General features: G+C 37.9%; 5 long non-coding RNA genes across 7 annotated transcripts; 3 read left to right on the top strand and 2 right to left on the bottom strand.

Moving 5' to 3' along the window:
• Positions 1 to 3,076: 3,076 nt before the first annotated feature.
• On the top strand, positions 3,077 to 5,608 carry LOC133734008 (uncharacterized). 2 transcript variants are annotated; one of them, XR_009858010.1, is made up of 5 exons: positions 3,077 to 3,524; positions 3,612 to 3,735; positions 4,918 to 5,006; positions 5,143 to 5,359; positions 5,470 to 5,608. It is a non-coding gene; the product is annotated as an uncharacterized LOC133734008 (long non-coding RNA). The 2 variants fall into 2 exon arrangements; XR_009858009.1 differs by having other exon boundaries at positions 3,077 to 3,735.
• Positions 5,609 to 7,864: 2,256 nt separating this feature from the next.
• LOC133728116 (uncharacterized) lies at positions 7,865 to 9,291 on the top strand. The gene is made up of 3 exons (XR_009855618.1): positions 7,865 to 8,132; positions 8,563 to 8,808; positions 9,173 to 9,291. It is a non-coding gene; the product is annotated as an uncharacterized LOC133728116 (long non-coding RNA).
• Positions 9,292 to 12,668: 3,377 nt separating this feature from the next.
• On the bottom strand, positions 12,669 to 16,455 carry LOC133734602 (uncharacterized). The gene is made up of 3 exons (XR_009858425.1): positions 16,057 to 16,455; positions 15,176 to 15,239; positions 12,669 to 14,658 (listed from the first exon to the last, which is right to left on the bottom strand). It is a non-coding gene; the product is annotated as an uncharacterized LOC133734602 (long non-coding RNA).
• A 130-nt stretch (positions 16,456 to 16,585) lies between these two features.
• On the bottom strand, positions 16,586 to 19,871 carry LOC133732585 (uncharacterized). The gene is made up of 3 exons (XR_009857195.1): positions 18,458 to 19,871; positions 18,093 to 18,143; positions 16,586 to 17,000 (listed from the first exon to the last, which is right to left on the bottom strand). It is a non-coding gene; the product is annotated as an uncharacterized LOC133732585 (long non-coding RNA).
• A 3,678-nt stretch (positions 19,872 to 23,549) lies between these two features.
• Positions 23,550 to 25,175, top strand: LOC133728819 (uncharacterized). 2 transcript variants are annotated; one of them, XR_009856022.1, is made up of 4 exons: positions 23,550 to 23,582; positions 23,804 to 23,928; positions 24,227 to 24,294; positions 25,071 to 25,175. It is a non-coding gene; the product is annotated as an uncharacterized LOC133728819 (long non-coding RNA). The 2 variants fall into 2 exon arrangements; XR_009856021.1 differs by lacking the exon at positions 23,550 to 23,582 and having other exon boundaries at positions 23,600 to 23,928.
• The last annotated feature ends 1,048 nt before the right edge of the window (positions 25,176 to 26,223 follow it).

The following is a 26,223-nucleotide window of genomic DNA, read 5'->3' as shown; positions in this document are numbered from 1 at the left end:
TATTAGTGGTCATTCTTGTGAGGGTGACTACGTATATATATATTTACGTGAAATATATATTGGATGTGTGGTATTTGGTGAAGTGTGGAGTTGATGCGATTGATTTACAATTCGAGCATTACTCTCTAGAAGATATAATTTATCTTATATGTTGAGTTGATTATGATGAAGAGTAATTGAGTAAAGTGATGATTGAGTTGTGTGGAATAATTGATTTATAGAGTCGAGTAAAATTATCACATTGATGATTGAAGCAGTCATTCGTAAGGTGAACCTTGGCCCAGATGACACATTACGATACAGTTAGAGCTCTAGTCTATCTGCCATCATACTGCTTGGGGGATAAACGAGTTATCTATGCCCTTGGGTATGACATACTGAATGGGGTGATTAATATAATTAATCATAAGCCTGTAAGTATGATATACTGAATGGGGTGATTAATATAATTAATCATAAGCCTGTAAGTATAATATACTGCATGGGATGATTTATATAAATAAATCATAAGCCTGTGAGTATATATTGAGTAAACAGTTGTTTTTTTTGAGTAGTCATGATGAGACGTGTGTTGATTGATGCTTGAAGTGACGTTGTACACTTCAATTATTATGCAAAACAAAATTAAAATGTGCTTGAGTTGATTTTGTTACTTTAAATCGTGCAATCCTTTCATTTACTCATACGAGCTTTGCAAAAAGCTTACCGGGTTTGTATTGTTGCAATCCCGGTACACTATTCAAACGGTGTAGCGGGTAATCCTACAGGTTAGGAGAACCAGGGCGGTGATCAGGCTGCTTAGAGTTGTGGTACTTGAGTTACAACATCTTGTGAGGTTTGTTATGCTCATTTAGAGCTTTACAATTTTACTTTGTAAGAGTGAGTTGTAATAATTAACTCGAGGTTTTCGAGATTTGAATATTGAGAGGTGTGAAGTGTGGTTGTTGTGAGAAAAAAAGAATTCAGGACATTTATTCTATTAAGTTGTATAATTCATGCTTCGGATTTGAATTTATTTATTCAAATTCCGGGGCGTGACAAAAAATGCATTGGGAGGCAGCTTTGAGAGTAGTACGCTATCTAAAAGGTGCTCCTGGACAAGGTCTGTTTTTCTCTTCCACCAATGATCTGAAATTGAGGGCTTATTGTGACTCTGATTGGGCGGGATGCCCTGTCACTAGAAGGTCTACCATCGGATACTTTGTTTTTCTTGGACCTTCCTTAATTTCTTGGAGGTCCAAACGTCAAAAGACAGTATCTTTGTCTTCAACAGAAGTGGAATATCGTGCTATGACAGGAACATGTTGTGAGCTGACTTGGTTGCGTTATCTGCTTAGAGATCTGAGTCTATCTCTTTGTGAACCGGCTCTGCTGTTTTGTGATAACAAGGCTGCACTGCATATTGCAGCCAACCCAATATTCCATGAGTGAACTAGGCATATCGAGATGGATTGTCACTACATTAGAGACAAAATTCTACATGGTACTGTGGCCACGAGGTATGTGAATTCAGCTTATCAACTTGCCGATGTTCTTACTAAACCTTTGGGGAAAGATATCTTTGTTCCTATGATTCGCAAGTTGGGAGTGCAAGATATCCACTCTCCAACTTGAGGGGGAGTGTAAGGAAAGTGATCTGCCACATTATTGCAAATCTGTCATATTATTGCAGATTGCTCTATCATTTGAATTGTACAATAGTTGTAGCCTTCCTTGTATGTATTTTAGGTAGTAAATAGATTCCTGACTTGTAGGAACAATTTGTAATCACATTTGTACAAAGGATACGATTCTATGTGAATGAAATTATCACTTCAGTCTATTGATTTCTCCTTCTTTCAGTTTTGGTTCATGTATGTGTCAAATCTATTTATTTAACATTATAAATTTTTGTATCAATATGTTAGCTTTTGGAGCAAGCACTGAAATAATATATATGGTGATGCTTTGGATTTAGCAATCAGAAGCTTAACCAGCTATACTTTAGTCAGCAGCAATTGTCCAATTCCAGCTTAAAGGTATGGATAGTTTATTTCCTGTTATTTTTAGTAAATATATTGCTTGCTTTGTCTGTTTATCAATATTGGTGCTCATTGTGAAACTGCCACAAATGTGAGCATTTTTTGCAATGCTCTGTATATATAAATACTATGGTCGTCAGGGCCATTTTTCATTTCCTTTTTTGGTAATGTTAATGGTCCTTGAGAATCAGCCAAACAATATTCATTTTGTTTGGGTTCTGGGTTTTGCTGTGAGGCAATTGTCTGTGAGGAATGTTTCTTATGTGCTATAAATGAGACAGTTGTTTTTTTTCTGTATCAGCCATATGAAGGGGAGAAGAGTCCAGATTTGCGGCACTCACCCACCCTTTTATCATATGCAATCTTTGATAAAGTCCTGATGAGAACTAAACTCTGGCCTCTATGTAAATGCCTTGTGTAGACCCCGTGAAATTCCAAACGTCACTTTTTGACGGGAAAATTTTTCGCGACCTTTGTTCGGCTAAATACTTTTGGAAATAGTTTGGGCTTGGGCCTTGGGCCCGAGAATAGCGTAAGGTTAGAGTCCAAAATTTACTCTGGACACCCAACCGACGGGTATGCTAGTGAACCTAGCCCAATAAGTTAGTCAACCTTTGACCCAAACCTCTTCTTTGATCCAACATGGTTGTAGCTCATAATGACATCTTTGCATAATTTTGAAATATACTCGTGCGTGCGTTTACGATTTTCTTATTTTACCTTTCTTAATAATTGGAGAAATTTCTGCTCGCCTTACCCGAAACTTACTCGTCAAGCATCTCACCGACTTTCAAAAGCACAATTTATTTACTCCTTATGTTTTTCAAACTCGAGCAAAACTCCGACAAAAACTTGCTTGCCATTTCTCTATCTAAAAATAAGTTTTGTGAGACCCGATCCTTATTTGGCATTGTCAACACTTTAATTTGAGTTTTCTTGTATTTACTTATTTTACTTTTATTTTCCCCATCATTTTGGGTTTTTACCACCTTATTCTTTTACCCCAAATTTATCTGCCCAAAGCTGAGTCTTCTCCTTCACACGCAAAACTCAGCTTTTCCTCTTTCCTTGTTCACGTCAGAGTTGGACAGAGAGAAAGGGAGCCTCGTTCAGCTCTTCCCCTCCACGTTTCCATCATGCAAAGGGCAACTCCTCCAAGAACATCTCCTCAGACCTTCAAAAGAGAGAACCCAGGCCATAAATCGTCACTCACCCTTCTCTCCTCACCTTTCCTCTCGTCCCTGGACACATCAGTCTGTTTACGAGCCCAAAAACACCTAGTTAGAGACCTCCGATGAAAAAACTTTCTTCACCAAAGTTGTTCGTCTGTGTCTCCTCTATTTATCCTCAAAATTTCAGCTCCGTCGGAGTCGATTTGAGTCTTGTACACCGCTCGAAGCGGAAGCTGTTCTGAAACTAGCCTGTTCCGGATTTCTGCTTGAATTCCCTCTCTTGCTCTATCCGAATCCCTCACATCTTACTTGAGACTGGTACAAACACTTGGTAAGATTCTGGAACCATCAAGTTCCCCTTTGTTTCCTCGATTTTAGGCTCAATACGTTCAAAACACCTCATTCACACATTGAGCAGTCTCTGTTTCACTTTGCATGTTCGAGATTGAGCGAACTTCTTGGCCTGTGGCTGGACTCGATCCAATCAGCTCTCTTTCCTGTTGAAATCCTCAAGAGAAGCTCACTTTTTTTATTAATCTTTGGTGAGTATCATCTTTTCCATAAAACTCTATATTCTTGGTTGTTGTTACGAATTCTTGAAGATTGTGAACTTGTCACTGCTGTTGTTGGTATCTTGCTGCCTTAATTTTAATTTCTCATCCATTCTAATGCCTAGGGATTCTGCTAGGTCATGGCTACACCTTGAGTATTAGAATCGTATTTGGCTCAAAGGTTATTTGTTGTTTGTAGCTGTCCAAATATCATGTTTCAATGCATTATGTCATCGAGCTACAGCACCTCCCCATATAGTATTAGAAAGTAACTTGAGCTATAGATCATTAGGAGCATTAGACATGCCTCTTAAGTGGGTTAGATATGTGCTAAACCATGGTTATCTTGAACATTGGAGTCATGCTTGATTCAAAAGTTTATTTGTGTTACTGTTGTCCAAACACCATGTCTTCAAAACATCATGTTAGTGAACTACAAGACCTTCCCCTTATAGTATTGAAGGGTGACTGAGACTTTGAGTCTTTAGGAGCTTTATATATAACCTATAGGTGTCTTAGAGCCTACTTAACCAGCCATTTTGGGTACCAAAGGAGCTTTACACAAAAGAACCAGTTTCTGCAGTTTTTCAGTTTCCAGTAAAATCTGACCCAGCTGCATTCATTTAAAAACTGGAGCTAAACCGTTGAGAATTTGGGGTCGGTTTCTTCTAGGGAAATATAGTAGACACATAGATGAACATTCCGGATTTTGAATCACCTCAAAACCATTTTTCTAGAATTAGTTATGAATTTTTGAAAAAGGTGTACAGAAGCTAGTATTTCTGGAAAGAATCTGCACATCGTTTTACTTTAGCCTTTAAAACCCTTACTCTTTAAAATGGCTTCACTTAGAGTTCTATAACCGTTTCAATCTCACTGATTTGGTTGCTAAACCAACTTCTTTCCAAAATTTTCCCAAGAATTTATCTCAAGTACTTTGAACACTCTTCCTTGGCCCTTAACAGTTTCTACTTAAACTCTGTTTCCAGCTTTTGACAACTTGTCTTTTAAAAAGTGTTCTTACCCCCTCTTCCTAACAGCAAACTCCTTATTGGAACCCAAATGGTCAGGTTATTAGTTAGCAAATAAGTTAAAGGAAATGTTTTCTTCGGAGAGTATTGAGAGTGAATAGCTAGCCTAGTTTATCGTTATTAATGCCGCTTATTGATCTAGGCTTGACATCGTGGTGGAATCTTGTGAAGTGGTGGTTGCTACAAAGTTGCATTGAGGCCAAGTGCTGCAAGAGAAAGCTCGAGTTCCAGGTAGGGGATGCCTTTAACTCTATCTATGCTTTTCTTGCATATACTATGTTTTATATGAGGCCTCTTGCATGTTTTGGAAATTATCTGTTTTTGCAACTTGAAATGGTTTGCGTGGATTGAATTGATGTGTTGGCAGTTGATGGGGATGTAAGGAGAGGTCAGTTCCTCCTTGAGCCACCGGTGGTGGGCAGTGTGCACCATGCCCTTGTTATCTCCCCTTTGTCTCTAGCCTTGTGATTAATGAATTTCGGAAAGTGATTGGCTAGATGGACGGTTGTGATGGAAGTGTGAAAGATGATCAATTGCCGTGGGATTGTAATTACGTGGTGACGATCACGTGGAAGCGCAAACCGGTTTTTATCTATTACTTTTTCTCAAAACGATAAATCATATTTTTTTTAAACTTAGATATGGGGGCGGGCATGGGCAATGACTGGATGTAGGAGCCTAACCCCTACTTTAGTTTGTTTTGCAGGCTGTTGTTGTCGAAGCTTGGGTACGGAGGATAATCCTTGGAGGCCAAAATTTGTTTTGTTTAAAGTTTATTTTATTTGGCTTGTTTGATTTTGTTAAATTTTTGTAACGTTATGTATGGTTGATGATGTGTGTGATTGCTTACCACCAAAGTGGAACCCTAGGGTTAGAACCTCCATTTGAGTTTAGGTCCTAGTGGGCTAGACCTAGAAGACTCACGTAAATTACCATTCAATGAACTTAATGCAAACTTGGGCTAAGAACTAAAAATTGACATAGGTTCTAAAACTCAACACAACACCACCTTCCTTTCCTCTTCCTCGCCTAGTTCGTAATCTTGTGATTACGAGCCAAGCCCACTATACAAGCCCAAAAATTTCGGGCTTATAGATTTCTTGTTTTCCAACCTAAAGGCCTTGTCTCTTTGAGGAATTCTAGGCCCAAAACACTTACTCCAAGTGTTGCGGGTGTAGGGTTCCTTGGGGAGGCGGCGCTGTGGTAATCCGGTCTCCGGGTCGCCACACCTTGCCAGATCTATGGTATGTTATGAATTTGTTATGATGTTGTAGAAGAAAAAGAGAAAAGAAAAACATGGTATGATATGTCAGTCTAACAATCTAATCTACATATTGCATATTCAAATAAGAGTATGCGATCAATAATTTAGAGTTAGTTTGACAACATAACATGCAACATTGTTTGACAAGGGAATATTAATATTGATTTTTGTGTTCATATCAGAACATCTTTGGACTTCTATCATCTTCTTCTCAGCATGCATTTGATTTTAGTTGTACTGACTATGAATCAACAAATGATATACAGGATAGATGATTGGATACAAGTTGTATATCAACAAATGCAGCAAGTCCAACTCCAATAGCAACATAGAATAGCCTGAGTGGAAACTACAAAAATGAAAAGAAGAGTTGGCAAAATCTGTCACAAATTGCTAAAATACTTTGTACTAAAGCAATGCTAGCAACTTGTGTGCGCCGTTTGCATAGCAAAACATGCTATGTTTGAGCCCCATTTCTCCGAGGAGGATGGGGTCAACTTGGTTTCAGGGCTTTAAGTTCTTATACAAGTACGTACTTCATCACCTATTTAACAAGACAGAATTGTCAAAAGAATAATAGCTTTACAGGTTGAATTTGACTAACAGATCAGAATCACATTTGATATACATTGTCATTACAAGTTGCTACTTATCTACACCAACCTCGTTTCTGAATTGTGCATGTGGCATTATCAATCTTTCATGACTATATGATACACATACATTACATTGACGTGCCTCAAATTATATAATACACACCAAAAACGAGCCCACCAAAATCAGTGTACCAACAACTACAAATCAACCTGAGCTAGCACAATCAAAGGCGAGCCCTGGTTTTATATTCACTTTCTTACATAACTAGTTCTTGGTTCTTGGTTCTTATGAACAACTAAAAACAGAGAGCTAACGACTTGGTCGGGAAGAAAGGTTTACTCAATCCAAGACATAACTGAATGAATTGTAATTTCAGTGAAGAACAAAATTGATGTCACTATCATTATTTACATGATCATCACCTGGATTGTAGATGATAAACCCAAAAACAGAAAATACAGAGAGAAATTCAGAGGATAAAAAATGAATAGAGAATTTTGATTATACAAAGATGAAAATTACCTTGGTTAGTAGAGAATAGAAAGGTTGAGGTCGGGTTAGAGGTTAGAGGTCGAGGTCAGTTCGTCTTCTGCTGTTTGAGGTCTTCAGAATGAATGAGAGAAAGAAAAAAAGAAAAACATCAAAATCTCACCTCTGGAGGCTGGATTTCTGATAGGGTTTGGTATTTATACCAAGCACCCTAGAATCCTACAGAATCAAGCATCTAATAAACTCCTTGAAAATCGTTGAGTTTTTGAATACCACCAGATTTTAAAGGAATTGTTAAAATCTTAATTGAATACTCCAAGATTTTAAAGGACTTTTGAAAATCTTAATTGAATACTCCAAGATTTTGAAGGACTTTTGAAAATCTTAATTGAATACCATAAGATTTTAAAGGACTTTTAAAATACAAAACAATCCTATAGACTCCTAATTTAGAATGTTTCTGACAGGAAGATTAAATTAAATTGGATGTTTCTGAGAGGAAGATCAGATTTAGTTCGAACCACTCTGCAAAGGATTTGCTCAAGATGATTAAAGAAATTGTGACGGAGATGGGATATGGTGTCCATAAGAAAAACGGAAGGGTAAGTATTGTTTGTAACTTACTATTTTCCCTTCACACAGAACCCGAAAATAGTTGTTTTTGAATGATATATACGAATTGGTGTAAATTGTGTTGTTAGATATATATGAATTGGTGTAAAATATGTTTTTTAATGATATATACGAATTGACATATATTAGATAGGAGAGTATTACAGCCTCCCCTCTCTCTCCCCTTCTCACTTTTTATTTTTATTTTTATTTTTTTTAGCAATTTTCCAACATGACTGTACAAAAATTTGGATCTTAGGCATTAAAACATTCAGTGGCAGTAGCAGTACAACCTCATTAAGATCGAGGACCTATGCTCAAAATTTGGGATCCAAAGAGTGGGTGTTACAAGATGGAGGATTTGATAAAAGAAACCAAACACTATATACACACAGGTAAACATTCATTTCAATCTTCCTTTTCTTTTTCTTTTTTTCCTTCGTAAGTGTTCTATCCTTTGCTTTTTCTCTGTGACTTTTTTCATTAAATTTTAAGACTGGAAATGACATTTTGCTCTGTGTTTGCTTCCCCAGAAAATTTGAGGAAGAGAAAAGTTCATATACTATGAGTTGGGTTTTGTTTGATGTATAAAAAGGTTTAAGTTTTAATACGTTTATGTATGTATGCATTAGATGTGTTAATTTAATATATTTAGCTCTTTGTTGTGTTAATTTGTGGGTTTGTAGAATTGGGTTGTTCTGTTTAGTAAGATCAGTATGCATTTTGCAATTTTCAGGGTGTTGGAAGATTTGTGATATATATATTGGAGGGATATATTTTTTCTTCTTCTTATGATTATTGTTTTTGATATGGTGGTGGAAGCAGATATTCATGGAAGGATTGGTGAATTCGTCACGAATCAACGCCATTGGGACACAGTTTAGGCAAAAGAGCCTTGCTTTTGTTCCTACATCTTCACTGCAATTCACCAAAAGTTTGTATAGAAAGTTAGAAACACAAGACATCTTGGAATAGAATAACACCACTGATCACTCAAGTGAATTGCTGCTTCGATTCAACTAGTAGAAGCCTCCCCATCAAGCCGCTTTGGCAACATACTACCTTGTAAAGGTAATGTGATTGATCGACTGCTATGTTGTTTGCCTCCAGGGACGTTTATAATTGGTTTTAAAAAGAGATGGTATCATCGTGAGGACGTTAGGATGGTATTTTGATTTATTGGAGCTGAACTTTGTTAAATAGATGTATATTAGTTGGTAGAAAGTGTGGATTATTGTTTGCCAATTCATTGCAAGAGCTGGTGCTCAAGATTGCAGAACAATTGCACCAACTAGGCTTTCTTATGAAAATATAAAATAGCCCCCCCTAGGTTTTATAGTGTGATATTATGGGTTGATATGTGGATTTGGTATTTTAATGGTTATAGAGGTTCTTGAATTATGGAGAAATGCTTATATATATGGTGTAATATCAGAGTTCAACACCTACCATACAGCGCTATGTGGAGAAAGCTCTAATGGGAGCAGCGAAGCTGGAATGGAAGGATCTTCATTTGATTGGTGCAAGTAGGACATATAAGGGTGTGCATGCTTGGGGTCAGGTCTGACTTTTCTTTTTACTTTCTTCAACTTCAACAAGGATATGCACCCGCATTTCACATACTCGGTATCATTTCAGCTTTCAGGTTGCACACTTCATCACACAGTTCAACATGACCGAATAGAAAGCATTCATGCAGCTCTCAATGATAATCTTCCAGAGGATATCCATGTTGGGGAAATCAGCCCTACTGTGCCGGCCTGAATTCCATGCTCTATGGTTTTCACCTAAGGAAAGATGAATGGTCTCTTTTCTGAGCTGCATGCATGCATAGCTTTTTAAGTCCCTGATCGATGTTGATAACTTGGTCAACATAAGGTTTATGAAAACATACTCCTTTTCATATTTCTTGGTGCAAGAGACCTACAAAATAATGTGATCGCCATCAGAACTGTACATTGCTGTTCTTGGTAAAGCAGATTTGGGTAAAGTGTTTTCCACACAATTTCTCATTGATGTATTTCAAATATATACATGATTGCTGATCAGTTTAGATCCTAGAGATCAGCCATTACAATAAATAGAATTAAAAGACTGCTGATCAGTTTAGATCCTAGAGATTTGCAGTTTATACATAAACATCCTAAGATCAAGCAATGTACAATCAATACAGAAAGAGAAATCAAGGTAAATTAGTTTCATTGCTTATCCCCCCCCAAGCTGATGGGCCGGGACGGACAAGAAGCTTGGGAAGAAGATATTGGAATCGGTTTGTGTCTGGATCCCCAGCATAATCAGAATCACTATAACATGTTAAGTGCAAGGTGCTTGGAGTGTAGAACAAGCCATACGTTGGTGTATGTTTGAGATAACGTAGAATCCGTTTGACAGCCACCCAATGCACATTTGTTGGAGAATGTAGAATCTGGCATACCTGATTAACTGCAAATGATATATCAGGGCGAGTTAGAGTTAAGTACTGCAAGGCTCCTACAATACTCCGATATTGGGTGCCATCATGAAGTGGAGTGCCATCGTTGATGCTCAAACGTTTGCCACTAGCCGCAGGAGTTGAAACCGGTTTAGCATCCGTCATGTTTGTGCGGTGTAGAAGATCTAAAGTGTACTTGGTCTGAGTTAAAGCAAGTCCATGAGAGGACCGAACAGCCTCAATGCCCAAGAAATAGTGTAATGAACCCAAATCTTTCATGGAGAAGAGTGTACTCAAATTAGTGATAAGAGTACTGATGTGATCGACATGTGTGCCAGTGATAAGGATATCGTCCACATATATAAGCAAATAAAGCTTGACATTTCCGGAATGATAGACAAAAAGAGAAGAGTCTGCTTGAGAGGCAGTGAAACCCAAGTCCTCCAAATAAGCAAAGAAACAGGAAAACCAAGCCCGTGGTACTTGTTTGAGGCCATAGAGAGAACGACGGAGCTTACAAACATGCTTAGGAAATTGGGGATCAATGAAACCCAGTGGTTGCTACATATAAACATCTTCTGATAAATATCCATGTAGAAATGCATTATGAACATCTAATTATCTAATGGTCCATCCAAAAGAAACTGTTATGGCTAAAATCAATCTGATAGAAGAGTGCTTAATTACCTGACTAAATGTTTCACCATAGTCAACTCCTTCTTGTTGCCTAAAGCCTTTGGCTACTAAGCGAGCTTTGTACCGCTCCACAGAACCATCGGGTTTCCTCTTGATTAGAAAGACCCATTTGTTGGGAAGGACATTCATTGAAGATGAATAGGGAACGAGTTGCCAAGTGCTAGCTTGAATGAGAGCATTGAATTCGGCGCTCATGGCTGAACGCCATTCCTGTTGCTTGGCTTCCTGAGTGTAACAACTCCGTTCAATTTGGTGAGTCAAGGAAGTCACAACCATAGCATATTTGGGATTGGGTTTCACAATTCCTTGTTGACTATGAGTGACAGGCCTAGAGTCATATGAAATATGAGGAGCTGGCACCGGTTGAGATAAAAAGGAAGAGGGTTGGGGGTTGTTGATTGGGATAGGGGGATTGGGGGATGGTTGGGGAGCGTCAGATAGCGATGAAGATGAAGAAGGCGGTGGTGGAGCTGGCTGGGTTGGTTGGCGGCGGCGATATGTGATAATCGGATTGGGAGACGGTGGCGGAGCAGGCTGTGCTGGCTAGCGGCAGCGATAGGTGATAATTGGATTGGGGGACGAGGTAGGCATGGGAGTGAGATCGGGTGGAGGGAGATGTGGGACTGGTGGGGGGATGATCGAATGGCGTGTTTTGAGGAGGTGGAGTAGATGGGCCGGTAGATGGGAAGTTGTAGTGGTGATAGTTAGAGGAATGGAATTGTGATTTGGAGGAGCCTCTGCATGGGGAGTAACAATGGATTTATTGAATGGAAAATTGGACTCATCAAAAAGAACATGACGTGAAAGATAAATGCGACTACTAGACAAATCTAAACAACGGTATCCTTTGTGATTGAGAGAACAACCAAGGAAAACACATTTTGTGGATCGAAAATCGAACTTATCTTTTGTGTATGGACGAATGTAAGGAAAGCAAGCACAGCCAAAAGTACGAAGAAAAGAATAATTGGGAGTGCGACGAAATAATTTCTCATAAGGAGAGGAGAAGTTTAGGATACGGGTTGGCAAACGATTGACTAAATAGAGAGCAGTGTTGATGGCTTCGACCCAATAAGATTTTGGAACCGAAGAATGAGCAAGAAGAGTTAATGCTGTTTTGACAAGGTGGCGATGTTTACGTTCTGCTAAACCATTTTGCTCAGGGTGGTGTGGACAAGAGAGTCTATGATGAATGCATTTTTGAAGCAAGAATTGTTTAAAGGCATGACTGGTGTATTCACCTCCACCATCCGTTTGAATAGTTTTTATTTTGGTGGTGAATTTATTGTCAATATAGGTGAAAAAGGCAACAAAGAGGGTAAGTACTTCAGATTTGTTTTTCATGGGAAACAACCATGCATATCATGTGAAATCATCGACAAACACAACATAATATTTGAAACCTTGAATGGATAGAGTAGGAGAGGTCCACACATCACTATGTATTAATTCAAAAGGAAATGTTGTAACAGACTCAGACAAATTAAATGGCAATTTAGTGGACTTGCCCAACGGACACGAATGACATTGGGATGAATGATTATTGTCTAACAAGGAAATCCTAGATGCAAGACGACGAAGGATTTGAGTTGATGGATGCCCTAAGCGTGTGTGCCACACATCTGCAGAAACTCTATTTGCTGCAAAGGTATGAAAAGGACTCGACTTATTGGATGATGATGAACCATGATTGACAGGATAGAATCCATTATTACTCTAACCCTCCAAAAGCCTCCTCCCTGAGTTCAGATCCTTGACATAAAAGGCATCGGGAAACATCAGAATATAGCATGAATATAGCATGTGGGCAATAAAGAACATCATAAAGAGTTATAGGACAGTGAGAAGAAGGGAAAGATGTATTTCCAATTTTCGAAATATGCAAACCATGACCTGAGACAACGCCGACAACCGTGTCGGAACCATGGTATTCTTGAGGATGTGGTAATATATGAGGATTATTGGTGATGTGGGTATTTGAGCCGGTGTCTAGAAGCCAAGCAGAGGGATCATGGTGAGAGGTCGTAGCCGCAGCCATGGCAGGCAGACGGGTGCTTGGTGTTCGACCTTCATAAGCCATGTTGAGTCTATAGAAGCAATCGATGCTGTATGACCGTTGCGGTTGCAGATTTGGCATGGGCCGCTAGAGTCATAGGTAGAGGGAGGTCGAGGAAATGGAGCTGGACCAAGAATAGAACCACCACGAGATGGAAACCGCGAGCTGGAACCATGGCCATATGTGGAAGGACCAGAGAAGGATCCACGCGTGTTGGGGCGGCCTCTTTGAGATCTAGAGAATGTACCGCGTCCACGAGAGCCACCAACTTGGTGTTTGTGAGTTAAGAGTGCAGTGGGAGTTGACTCTAGTCCAACTAGTGCTTGATTTTTTAGGCGACTTTCGGCTCCCTAAAGCAATGCTTCAAGAGCATCATAAGTGATTGGCGTGTCATGCACGGGCTTGAGCAGAGCTAATGGTGTTCTCATAGAGAGTTCCAACATTGTTCATAATGATGGAGATAAAGTCGGAGCCATCAACCGAGTGCCCGGATAAAGCAAGTGAGTCGGCAATCTGATTGATCTTATTCAAGTAATCAAAGATGGAAAGATCACCTCTAGTAGTGCGGAGAAGGTTGCCACGAAGTTGGAGAATACAGTTGTGATTCTGTGAAGCATATCACCGTGCAAGAGATGTTCAGGTAGTGTGGGAAGCAATGGAGCGGGAAACGGTGGTCAGGACAGAAGGTGTGAGGGAGCCATTGATCCATCCAAGGATCATTTGATCAGTAGCTATCCATTCCTCATTTGCAGGGTTCACGGTGTCAGTTAATTCACCAGCCTCATTCCGAAGAAAGGCCGGAGGACAAGGTTTTGTTTCGTCAACAAAACCCATGAGATTTCGACTTTTGAGGAGAGGAGTTATCTGGGCTAACCATAAGGAGTAATTGGTGCGGTCTAGTTTGATAGTGAGGAAGTTTGATGTGGTCGTGGTGGTGGTGTTGGTGGGGGTAGCCATGGGAAGGGAAGGAAACAGATCGGAAAGAAAAAAAGAGAAGTTGTCATTTAGACAAAGGCTCTTGATACCATAAAACAAATTTGGGTAAAGTGTTTTCCACACAATTTCTCATTGATGTATTTCAAATATATACATGATTGCTGATCAGTTTAGATCCTAGAGATCAGCCATTACAATAAATAGAATTAAAGGACTGCTGATCAGTTTAGATCCTAGAGATTTGCAGTTTATACATAAACATCCTAAGATCAAGCAATGTACAACCAATACAGAAAGAGAAATCAAGGTAAATTAGTTTCATTGCTTATCACTTGGGTTGCCTTTTCCATTGCTGTTTTTTTCTTTCCCTGTTTGTTTCCCGAAAACTATGCTTGATACTTTTGATGACTGTAGATGTACTAAGAGGTGTAAAAGAAATGAATGGCCTTCGATGACTGTAGTGACACTACGAGGTGTAAGCACTGATTTTGCATTTCAACTCTGTAACAACGCTTTTCTTCGATCAAATCCTTTTATTGTATGATTCAAACCTGTTTTTTAGATTTTTATCATGAAAACATAAACAACTTTATTCATTGAATGCTTGCTATTAATACAACTACCTTCTCAAAACATAACTACAGCGATCCTGCAATTTCTTCTACTATGTATATACTCACATTTATAGTAATTATTGACAGGTAATAGTGAACCGTCAGGATACGAGATTTCAGGCCTTTACAGAATGATATGCAAATCAAAGTGCGGGTCTGCAGGCTATGGAGGCCAAAGAGATACAAACCTGTACAGAAAAATGATGGACTTCAATTTATATGGTTAATTTGATGAAATGGTAAGAATAAACCTTGCCAATTTCTCCAAGCAAGTTAGATTTTCAGGTTGCATGCAATGAATGAAAGTTTATTTGATAATATTGGGGTCGACTGATAAAAGAATACGTGATTGTTTTGTTCAAAATAGGCTATGTACATTCTCCAATAAGTTTGATTTCAGTATGTGGTTCTAATCAAGAGTGACATACAGTTCCATCACCTCAATAAAGGTTTGAATTCAGAGTCCTAAATGCAGTGAATTAGCAAAAGTCATGCATATATAGATTGCTATATTGAAATACACAAGTATACATTTTGCTTTAAATTTTGTTATTGCGCACTTCTAATTAACAAAGAGCAAAACGGAGATTAGTTTAACTAAAAGTTCTATCTATATTCTGCATGCCTATAAAATTCTCCTAGAAAATTCAAAAGAGTTTGAAATAGGTGGAAGTGGTATGGTAAAAGTAGCACACAATTTAAAACCTTGTTGTCATTCGTTAGTATATAAGCAAGTAGGGATCGTTCTAACAGAGGATTGATGGTACTCCTGCAAAGATGGGTCAATTTAAATTAGTAATTATTAAAACAAGTACTAACGAGTATTTATCTACAAATTTACACAAGAAATACGCCATAAAAAGGGGGAATTCAACTTTTGGTTTCTAAGTTCCTACGAAATAAAACAAAGAGATAATTATATACATATGATCGACTTCTTCACACTCAAATCAGAATTTTCAAACCATATCAACATGCAATAAATTGTTTCAATCTATACAACCTAAAATCGTGCCAACATTAAATATCAGAAATGAATTCGAAGTACAAGTCTAAAGAGATCGAGTACTACTTTAATTCTTCTTTTTAATCTCTTAAGTTAGGAAAAGTCCATAACTTAAAATATTTTATATAAAACATTACGTTAATATTGAAGAGCATCCGTCAACGTTAAATATGAATCATTAATTGCAATTAGAATTCTGAATTCAAACATGTATGCATCCATAAAAAGTTACAAACGCACGAAACATGTAGCATATAATCTTGACCATTGTTCATAGTCTTTACTACTTTAATTTCTGCCCTAAAACGATTAGGTGAATTAGAACACAAATTTGGCTTTATTAACCTGCATATTAATATCATTGTTCAACCAAAATCATATGTTAAAGATATAAAAGGATGGCATGAAATCAGATTGTAGAGATATCATAAACAACTCAAGAACATAAAGAAACGAATCTGAAAATTACTAACATAAACTCGTTCTTAACAAAAATCCATCTCCAATAACAAAGTTCATAATCGAAATCTGAAATTCAATACTAAAGAGTATGAAAATAGAAATAAGGGTCATGGATTACACTTTTTGATATTCAAGGAAGCTTGGAGAACGTCAAGAGAACACACAGCTAGGCCTTCAAGAACATGAACAGCCTTGGAGAAGTCCTAAAGCTCTTCATGGCAAGAGGCTTTTTCTGAATTTTTGGAGAGGGTTTTGGAGAGAAGAGAGCTTGGCTAATGAACTAAATTTTGCGTCAAGAAGTGGTGGTCTTCTCTTGTGATGTGATCTTGGCCATTCATCTAGAAGTGGATTCTCCTCCAAGTTGCCTTGATTTTCTCACGACAAAGTCTTGAATTTTCTGATCTCTTTTTCCCGTAATGACTCACGATATATTCCTTGGATATCTCTAGAGTTAATCATGCAATGCTCCTTCTCTTTCCCTTGAATAGTGATAAGATACATCCCTTATTCCTCTCTAGTATTTTCTGATTTTATTCCATAAGGAGTACACGACATATCTCTTAAATTCCCTAGAATTTTGCATGGCAGACTCCACCTTTCCCTCCTTTGAATTGCATTAATTTCTTCTTCCAAGAGTTGTGCACACAACAAACTCTTATAATAAAGGAAAATCATAAATTAATTAATAATTAGAGTCTATAACCAGTAGGAGATAAATAGGAATTAATATTGAATATAAACACTCTCCTATTATCTCCACGAAATAAGGAGAATTTATGTGAATAAAACTCCTTGAATTCATCCTTATTTATGTAAGTCCTCTTCTCCTTCAAGTTTTCTTGATTTCATCACTCAAAAGTCCTCAATGGGATGGACTCCTAAATTCTCTCTTTAAAACAAGAAAATCAGAAATAGGAAAGTTCAAAGGAAGAAAGTTCCCTACAACAAAATAGGAAATATTTCCTAAAATGAAAGAGGAAAGTTTCTAAAATGACTTATCCTTCATTTACGCTCATTTCAGCTCTTTTTCGCCTCTTTTCTCCATTTCTGACCTTGAAGGACCTAAAAACAGAAACTATGTTAAAGTTAGTAATTTCAAGAGAATAACTTAGCCAAATGAGGAAAAATACATATTAAAAACGTCATACTTTGTGCTCCTATCAGGAAGTTACATAATGGTTGTGCTAAAGAAAATCTTGCCTATTTGAAGTTAGCAAATTCAAAAGAATAAGGAACACATAGTTATACGTATTGGTCACACATTCAATGCATCTGAGTCTCTGTTTTCATTTTAATATGAAATCCGTCTCTCTGCACATCTCCTGTGGAAAATTTTGGAAATTCGATGTGATTCCTTTTTTACTGCTTGCTATGACATTTTAGGGTAAAGATGATAGAAATTTGCACAATCAGTCCTTGAAATTACAGAAACAAATTACAGTGATTTATTTATAAAAATAAAGCTTCCCATTTTGGTACTAAAGACTGTAGGTTACATTCTTCCTAGCTTTTATAATGCGAAACTAACAAATACATTCTATCTTCCTTCTCTTACATAGAACAACACAATTGACAGATTTGTGAAAGAAGCAAACCACACTGTTGCACCACAGATGATTCAAGGCCAGACCTATGAAATCAGCCACTTCAACACGAGGCATAGCCAGACATCATTCAAGATCGTTCAACATTGTGCACAGGTCCATTTCAATGCTGTGACAATCATCAAACATGTTGCAGACCAATCTCTATCCATCCCACTACACCGGTTTTCACTAATTGACTACAATCATCTTGCCACACGCACAGATAACCATGAAATACTTTCAGGCTTTTTGGTAAATACTAACTACCACATTGATTCAGTTTTAAGAAATTATTAACTAATTTTTCTATCTCATGTAAAAAAAAAAAGGACATTTTTGGCAGAATAAAAACAGTCCAACCTACAGAAGAAATATCTACTGGTGATAATAGAATTGAGTCATGATGTGAAGTATATCTGCAAAATCTAAGGTAAGCACACAGCTACCCTACAGTCAAGTAAGAATACTCAACTTATTAATTAAATGGAACATATCTGACTGCAATTTTACATTACAAATGCAGAAAAGTAGATATGCGAGTAACACTTTGGGGAGAAATTGCACGTACTATTGATATTGAAGCTATTATGACATCAAATCCCTCTGCACTTGCTGTTTCCTAAAGTTAAACAATATCAAAGTATGTCAATTCAATAGAATTTTACAAGAAAATCGTACCTCCATTTCAACTCTGATACACTAACTATTACATTTTTAATATTGCAGACAAAAGTTGTCTATCAAGCACAGGAAGCACTTGTTACTTCCTCAATCCAAACATTCTTGAAGTTGATCATACAAGCGAGTGTAAGCATATTTTCTCTCTCTTTCAACAAAAAGAAAAATTATGCAATCAAATCTGTATATTAAACATAACACCTTTCGCTGCTTACTTCAATAAAAAAAAAAATAATAAGATTTGTCGGTCCTTACCACACAACCCACATCCTTGCGAGTTCACCAAAGCAACTAATGAGTTCTCTTAGCAATCTTTCTCTCTATAACTTCCCATTCAAAAACACCATCTATTGGATGCAACATCACCTGATAAGCCTCCATATATTTCTTCTGAGTATACCATTCTGATACATAATCATCTGGAGACCGTCTTTGAGGAAATTGCTGAAATTGCATGGCCACATAGCAATCCACAGAGATCCACAGAGATCCCATCTTCTGCAGGTGCATGACCTTGTATCCAATTGCACAGAGTGTTGACTAACCACTCCAATCTCACATGTCACACGTACTCCTGTCATGTAATTCAAATATCCATTCACTAGACTCAAGAGCCATATAGTCATTGGCCCAACTGGCATTCTTCTTCAACAGTTTCTCAATACGTGGACCAACCTTGCACCTCCATCTTCCAATTGAATTCCTCATATTTGCTACTCTCACCAAGCATGCAATTCTGATGTCTTCCAAACAAGGTAAAATTGGCTTCTTCCTTGGTTCCAGTATACTCTTATTACAAGACTTACTGTGATTGTTAATACGAATATCACATTGGAACTTTGATCAAAGTGAGACCTTGACCAGTTCTTGGCTGGCCTGTCTACACACCATTGCCAAGCATTGAATGAAACCCTCCTCAAATCCTCCACTGCCTTTGTATATTGGTTCGTTGTTGTTGCTCTTGCCACTTCCCACAGCTTCTTTTTCAACTCCAATCCAATAATGTGGCCATCACCTTGAAATTGTTGTGTAAATGTCCTACACAATGCCTATGCTCTGCATTAGAAAACAGATCCTTGATGGCATGGGTTGTTCTAGCCCCTTTTCTTTGTTTTATATAAAGGCATAATGGCTTAAACTTCATATTTGCACGTTTTCTAAAACTTGTCCGCCTAGGCGGTGCCTAAGCGCTGGGCAGTGAGTCTCCGCCGCAAGTAATGGAAAATCGCTGGGGTTGGGCGGGTTAGGATTGGGTGGCCGCCGAGGTGGCCTAGGCGGGCGACTATACGCTTGGGCGGTTGGGCAGACTGCACTTGGGCGGTGGCTGCAATATATATTCAAGATCGGGTCGAGCTTCAGGCCGATTTAATCCAATCGCTTCGTTTGATGACCGGATCGAGCTCCGAGTCTTGGGTGAGGTCGACCCCAAAAATCAAGCGGAGACGGTCAAGAAAATATTATCGGGATAAGAGTGGTCGGCCGCGTTTGTAAAGGCTTCGATGCAAAAAGGATCGACGATCAGAGCTATCACGGCGGTTTGTGTGAGTATAAGTCGGTTAGCACCGACGGTAGTGAACGATCTGAACTGCTATGACTTTATTACTTGACACATCAACATGAGGGAGGTGGATGACGTGGGAAGCCGACCACCACCTTCTGCCACACTGACTATGCTTTTTCTTTTTTGCCCTTTGTTTAAATTAAATTAATCAATTAATAAAACTAAATTTTTTCTCTTTTCGACAAACGTGCAATGGGTTAGGTGGATTGTGCTGATGGGGTAGATATGTAGATATATCATATAAATCATATAATACTAATAATAGACGGAATGGTACTGATATTTGCTGCAATTCCAGACTTGGAATACTGTTTACATGAATTACAATTTGTTTACTTAAATTTTAGTTGGGTTTTCCATAGTATAATGTTTATGAATCTCTTTTGTTTTTCTTCCTATTTTTATTTTTGAGTATCTTGATTATTTTGAGTATTTTTATCAATTTTATCATTATTTATATATTTATATATTCTTATTATATAATTATATGCTATAAAAATAAAATAAAAATTAAAAAATACAAAACCGCCTAGGCGTCTGGGCGCTAGTCCTCTGACCACCGCCCGACTAGCGCCTAGCGATTTTTCGAACCTTGACAATTAGAAACCAAGTCCAACACTCTCTGCTTTCTTGCTCAACAATGGCCCATGCAATAGGGTAAATTCCATTATTGCCATCAATCAACTACTGACAATAACTGGCCCTTGTGAACCCCTTTCAGATGACATCCATCCAAGCCAATGATGGGACTGCAACCTGTAATCCATCACTCTCTTAAAGCTGCTAGTCAAATCTAGATTCTCTTGAATCTAGTGATATCTCCTTCAAGCTTTGTCTAAATCCACACACTTGAACTTGAATTCCTCTTCTTCAATTCATGAGCAAAGGACTCTATAAGGTTATACTGATCTTCAATTCTGCCATGTGCCATCTTAGTGGCCCTTGCCTTAGCTCTAGAACAAAGCTGATGCCCAATCTCCATCCCAAAGTCCTTGTTAAAAGCATTCTGAATTCCCTCCCTACAGTATTTGGCATCAGCCATGAAGCAATCCCTAAATTCTTCTGCCATAAAGGAAGCATGGCAATGGTAAACCCTCTTTGCAATTGAGCTATATGTGTGATTAGGCTTGAATGTCCTAATCTACAGTGTGGGGTTATCATCAGAAGGATTGCTTGCATAAAGCCAGAAAGGGCACCCTGGAGAAGTGAAACATTTCACAAACACCTTGTGCTTGGTGTCACTAGGCCAATAACCTCAATATACAACACTTTTTACACAACGAAAAAAAAAAAATTGTTGTGTGATGATGGAAAGTCAATCACACAACATGACTAAGAACCATACGTTGTATAAGGCCATAAAAATTTTGATGTTTTCATGGAGAAGGTGATTCCACAACACTGGCAAGAATATTTTGTTGTGTGAATGATTAAAAAAAGAGTGGCAGATTTCCCGCCTAGCTTGACACAAATTTGGGTCCAAATATGTACTACATTGTACAACATCATGGTTATACCTGTTGTGTGATACTAGGTTGCAATTTATCATACAACAGTTTTGGACTTGTGTTGTTTGATTAAATTAGATATTATTGGCAATTCTAGATGTGCCCCCAAATGTTGCTCCTTCTACCCCACAATGTACAATTTTAGAGAACCTATATAGGTCATGGTTTGAGGATCCTACAACGTAAAAACCTTATTTCTGTTGTCTGAATGAAACTTGTTTATCGTAGCACCAAAACCATTGTACATAGAGCGGCTGCGCGGGAACTTTCCCTCCTTGTAACCTAATCTGAAATTTAAATTGTAGACGATCAGACAACATATTGGGATGTGTTTGTTGTGTGATGCATTAATAAAAAATAAAAGGAGTGTTGGGTTTTGACTTGGACAAATTAATAACACACCCTTTTCTGACACAGAGAAATAACTTCTATCAAAACCAAGAACTCACAATCTTTACCAAAAACTCACAATCTCTCACTAGCCCCGCAACCTCTCTCCGTAAACTGTCACCATTTTCAACTCACCACCGTATTCTCTCATCAAAACACCATCATCGGCATCCTGCAACCTCTCCTCAGTTTGCGTATGGACGGTTCGATTCTACCCATCGATGTCGGTTCGATTCTACTCATTGGTTTGGGTTCGATTTGGCACTACTACAAATATTACATTTAATGACAATGTTTAGATGACATTTGCTCAAAAACGTCATTAAATACCCTTTCTATGACGTTTTCTGATGGAAACGTCATGGATCAAAATTTCGTCTCAAGTTTATGACGTTTTTGAAATGTCATTGTAAGTGTTACTATTTAATGGCGTTTTTAAACTGTCATCACTCTTATGACGTTTTTCAAACGTCATTAAAAATGTTTTCATGACGTTTGTTAAGTGTCATGAATGAGAATAGGCCATGGCATTCTGAAAACGTCATTAAAAATGTTTTCATGACGTTTGGTAAGTGTCATGAATGAGAATAGGCCATGGCGTTCAGAAAACGTCATTAAAAATGTTTTCATTACGTTTGGTAAGTGAAAAAATATATATAAAATATGATTAAAAAAATAGAAAAAAAACTCAGTAATTCTCCAGATATAAATATGTGTGAAGAGAGATCTCCTCAAGGGAAATCCGTGTGAGGAGAAATCCCCTCAAGGAGAATCCAGGTGAGGCGAAATACCTTTAAGGTGATGCCGTGTGAGAATTAATTCTCTAAATACAAATCTGTGTAAGGAGAGATCTCCTCAAAACGAATATAGGTGAGGAAAAATCTCCTCAAAGCAAATTTGGGTAAAGAGTATTCCCTTCGAAGGAAATCCGAGTGAGGAGTGGAATCCAAGTGAGGGTAGAAATTCCCTGAAGACGAATCTAGACAAGGAGATTCATGATGAAGCAATTTCAAAAAATAACTTATTCACTTCAAAAGGCAATTTCAATATTAGCTATGAGGACTCCTTACAAGGACACGTTTTTATTGAAGTGTCCTAAATACCTTAAGAGGACGAGAAAAAGAAAAAAAAAAAAAAACAGGGCAACATTAGCCTTTTTTGTTTTGGCCAAACTCAAATTTTGGCCAGAAGTCAAAACTCCTCAGACTCCCTCCCTCCCGCTCCCTCTTTCCCACACAAATTTGGGCCAAAAGTTAAAAACTTCTCAGTTCTCACACTGACCCCGTCCCCCCCCCCCCCCCCCCCTCTCTGTCTCTCGTCTGCCATCTCTTCCTCGTCGAAACCAAACCTGGCCCCCAAGATCAATCCAAACTCTCTTCAAATCGTTTTGGTTCGAGGAAAACCTAGAAACTGAAAACCTCTCTCTCTCTCAGACACTCAATCTCCCCGATTGTCGATGGCAGCGGCACGATGGGCGGCGTCACTCAATCTCCTTGATGGTGGACGTTGAGTTCTCCTTGTAAGTCATTCTCTCTCTCTCTCTCTCATTCAAAAATTCGATCTGTTCCTCTCTCAGATTCGATCTGGATGGTTGAGAATTGAGATGGTGGTATGGGGCGATGGTTTTGTGGGGGGAGATTTTGGGGAGTTTTCTCACTTTCTGGGTTTTTCTTTTCTGATTTACTCTAGAGTTTGGAGGGAGTTAGTATTGGTCGGAACTAATTATTATTCGTTGTTGCAATTTTAATCTGAGTCTGTCGAAGTTTAAAGACATAAACAGACAAAGCAGTTGAGATTAGAATATGGGTTCTAGCTTCTTGCAAACTGAAACTCAGTTCTAGGCCGAGCTGTGGGAGGGTTATTGTGTTCTTACTGGAAAACCAGGGCTATGATGTTCTTCCTCCGATGGAGTTTCTGAAAGGTCAGTGGTCCTTGCATTGTATTCCTGGTGAATGAGCAAAAAGTTAATTTCCACAGTACTATGATGATTAATTTATGCAGTGGTTAATTTGAGGTGGACTATGAGAGATAGAACAAATTAGAATCAAGAAGATTATAAAACAGCTACTGAAATTCAATAGGTATAATATTGCTTACAGTTTCTTTGGTTCTTATGTTATAATGGCATTTTGTGATCTGCAGGCTCCCCTCATGGTTTTAGATAGCCCGATTAATAAAGCTGGGAAGTTGCGATGTGTGTATATGAAGACCGAGGATGGTAAACTTATTGAGATTAAACCATCTGTTCGTATCCCAAGGTGTCATGTGTAAGTCCATCTTATTTCCTTGTCTTACATTGTGCTTTATAAATTGTTTCTGTTCTGATAAAATGTGAGGAGGAATATCATCATCTTTTATCTTATTTCTGATGCTATGCAAATATGTTCTTAGCTCACAATGGTAAAACAAGAAAAGCATGTTGAATGTAAATGCCTGTAATGAGCAGCCAACATTGACCACCATCTATGTGGCGATGCCTTAGTTTAACTGACTTCTAACATGTTCTTTGCTTTTTCTTGAAAACCTGTTTTAGTGGTTTCTTTAATCCTGCCATTCACCTTGCAGTGCAGCTGCTACGGAAACTAAGTATAGCTGAGCAAAAAATCTAGGGATTGAAATTAAAAGCAGAAGATGTAAGAACTCATTTCTTCTTTCTTCTAAGGCCTACGTTTCTATTTCTGTTTTAGTTTCTTATTGTATTCTATAAATGTACTTTGCTTTTCAGTTTCTCTATTAAGACTTTCATCTATGTTTTGCAACCATAATTTGTGAAATGCAGAAAACATAGCTTTACTTGTGAAGGATTCTTTTGTATGGTTGCAGCTTTATAAGCAAAATATGCTTTTGACTTTGGTGTCTGTTTTTTTTTATGATAGACTTTGGTTTATGTTACCGGTTCATATGTTTTTCAATGCTGCATGTACCATCATGTTGTCACATGGAATATTGGAGAAGAGCTCTTATTAGGGATAGCAGCTTGTCCAGGCATTATAAATTTGATAGTATCTTGGAATTGATAAGAGAAACTTCTGCTCAGTATTACAGAGGTCTTTACTGGGCAAGTTTTTCCACCAAAATTATAGAACCTTAATTCTTAAGCTTTCAGGGGTTCCATTAACCAATTAATAAACTCAAATCTGAAATATTATAAATTTAGGTTATAGCTATGGTGCTTTTCATGTAGTGGGAAACAAGTATGGCAGGTCTGGGACACATCTATATATATCTCCCAAAGCTATAAAAATTAGTCCCAAGCACCTCGCTTCTTCCCAAAATTAATTACTTTTGGGTTTGGTATTTGGTTTTTTTTTGTGGATTGAATGAAGATGGTGATGGTCCTGATGGATATGTACATATAGGTAAATTTTCCTATGTTAAATTCTAATTACCTTTATGGGCTTGTGTTTAGGAGTACATATTAAAGGAGTTGACTATTGTTAGACAGAGTTTTCTTGTTGGAGAGCTGTTATTGTTGGCTGTGCTGCTATTGCTGGAGTTGTAAGGAGCTAGCTTGACTAGTGAGTGTTGCTTGACTGCTACTCTTTGCCTTTGTTTTGTTGAATGCATTTGTTGAAGCTGGAATGCATTTGCTGATATTATGAGTTGTTTATTCAGTGGGAGAGGAAATGCAACAGTCAATATACCCAAGTAGACATAGATATGATGCGAAATGAATGGGTAAAGTATGTCGTGAAGGCGTATGTGTAGGAGCTAAAGGAAAGCATAAGAGGAAGTAGGTTGTTGCTGAAGGAAAGCATCATTTTTGTGCTTCTCTGCTGGTACAATATTCATGCACTGTGTGGCATGTTTTGTAACAAATAGTTTGTATTTGTATCAGCTTTTGATGTCCCAAGTAGATAGGCATGCAGTTGAATGCTTTTCTTCTTTCAATGTTGGCTTGGATGATTGGGAAATCCTCCCTTTCAACATTTGAATGCTTTTCTTCAAATAATATGAGTTGGATTACTCATTTCATAGATTCCAGTGTCTTTTCTTTATAATTAGTCACTGTTCATTAGGTAAAATAGAGCATTATTATCAATGCACAAAATCCAAAAAAGACGATTATCACACAACAGAATTTCTAATGTTAATAATGTTGTCTGAAGTAACAATTTGGATGTTCACACAATGAATCCTTATATAACCATGCAACGGTTCTAACAAACATACGTTGTCTTATTTACAATCACACAACTGTAATAACTAGAATACGTTATCTAAAAACTAACACACAACAATAAAATTTTCAAAAGTGAAGTGTGAGGATAACTCATACAACAGAGAAAATAAAATGCTGTTGTCTGATTCGCCTTTCATACAACGGCTCGGAAACAACTTTCATTGTGTGAATGATGCCAATGACATGTGCAGCATGACTGCACGGCAACTGTGGCTGCCATCTGCCGAGAGAAGCCACAACAGTTTTAACCAAATAAGTGTTGACTGTTTGTGATTCACACAACGGGTTTCCACCGTTGTGCTATTTTTCATCACACAACGCTCCGATACACAACGGAGATCGTCCAAATCACACAACGAATTTGGTCCGTTGTCTGTTA

This window comes from Rosa rugosa, chromosome 2, assembly GCF_958449725.1.
Source record: "Rosa rugosa chromosome 2, drRosRugo1.1, whole genome shotgun sequence".
Taxonomy (NCBI): Eukaryota; Viridiplantae; Streptophyta; class Magnoliopsida; order Rosales; family Rosaceae; genus Rosa; species Rosa rugosa.
This window is presented reverse-complemented; position numbering and strand designations above follow the sequence as displayed.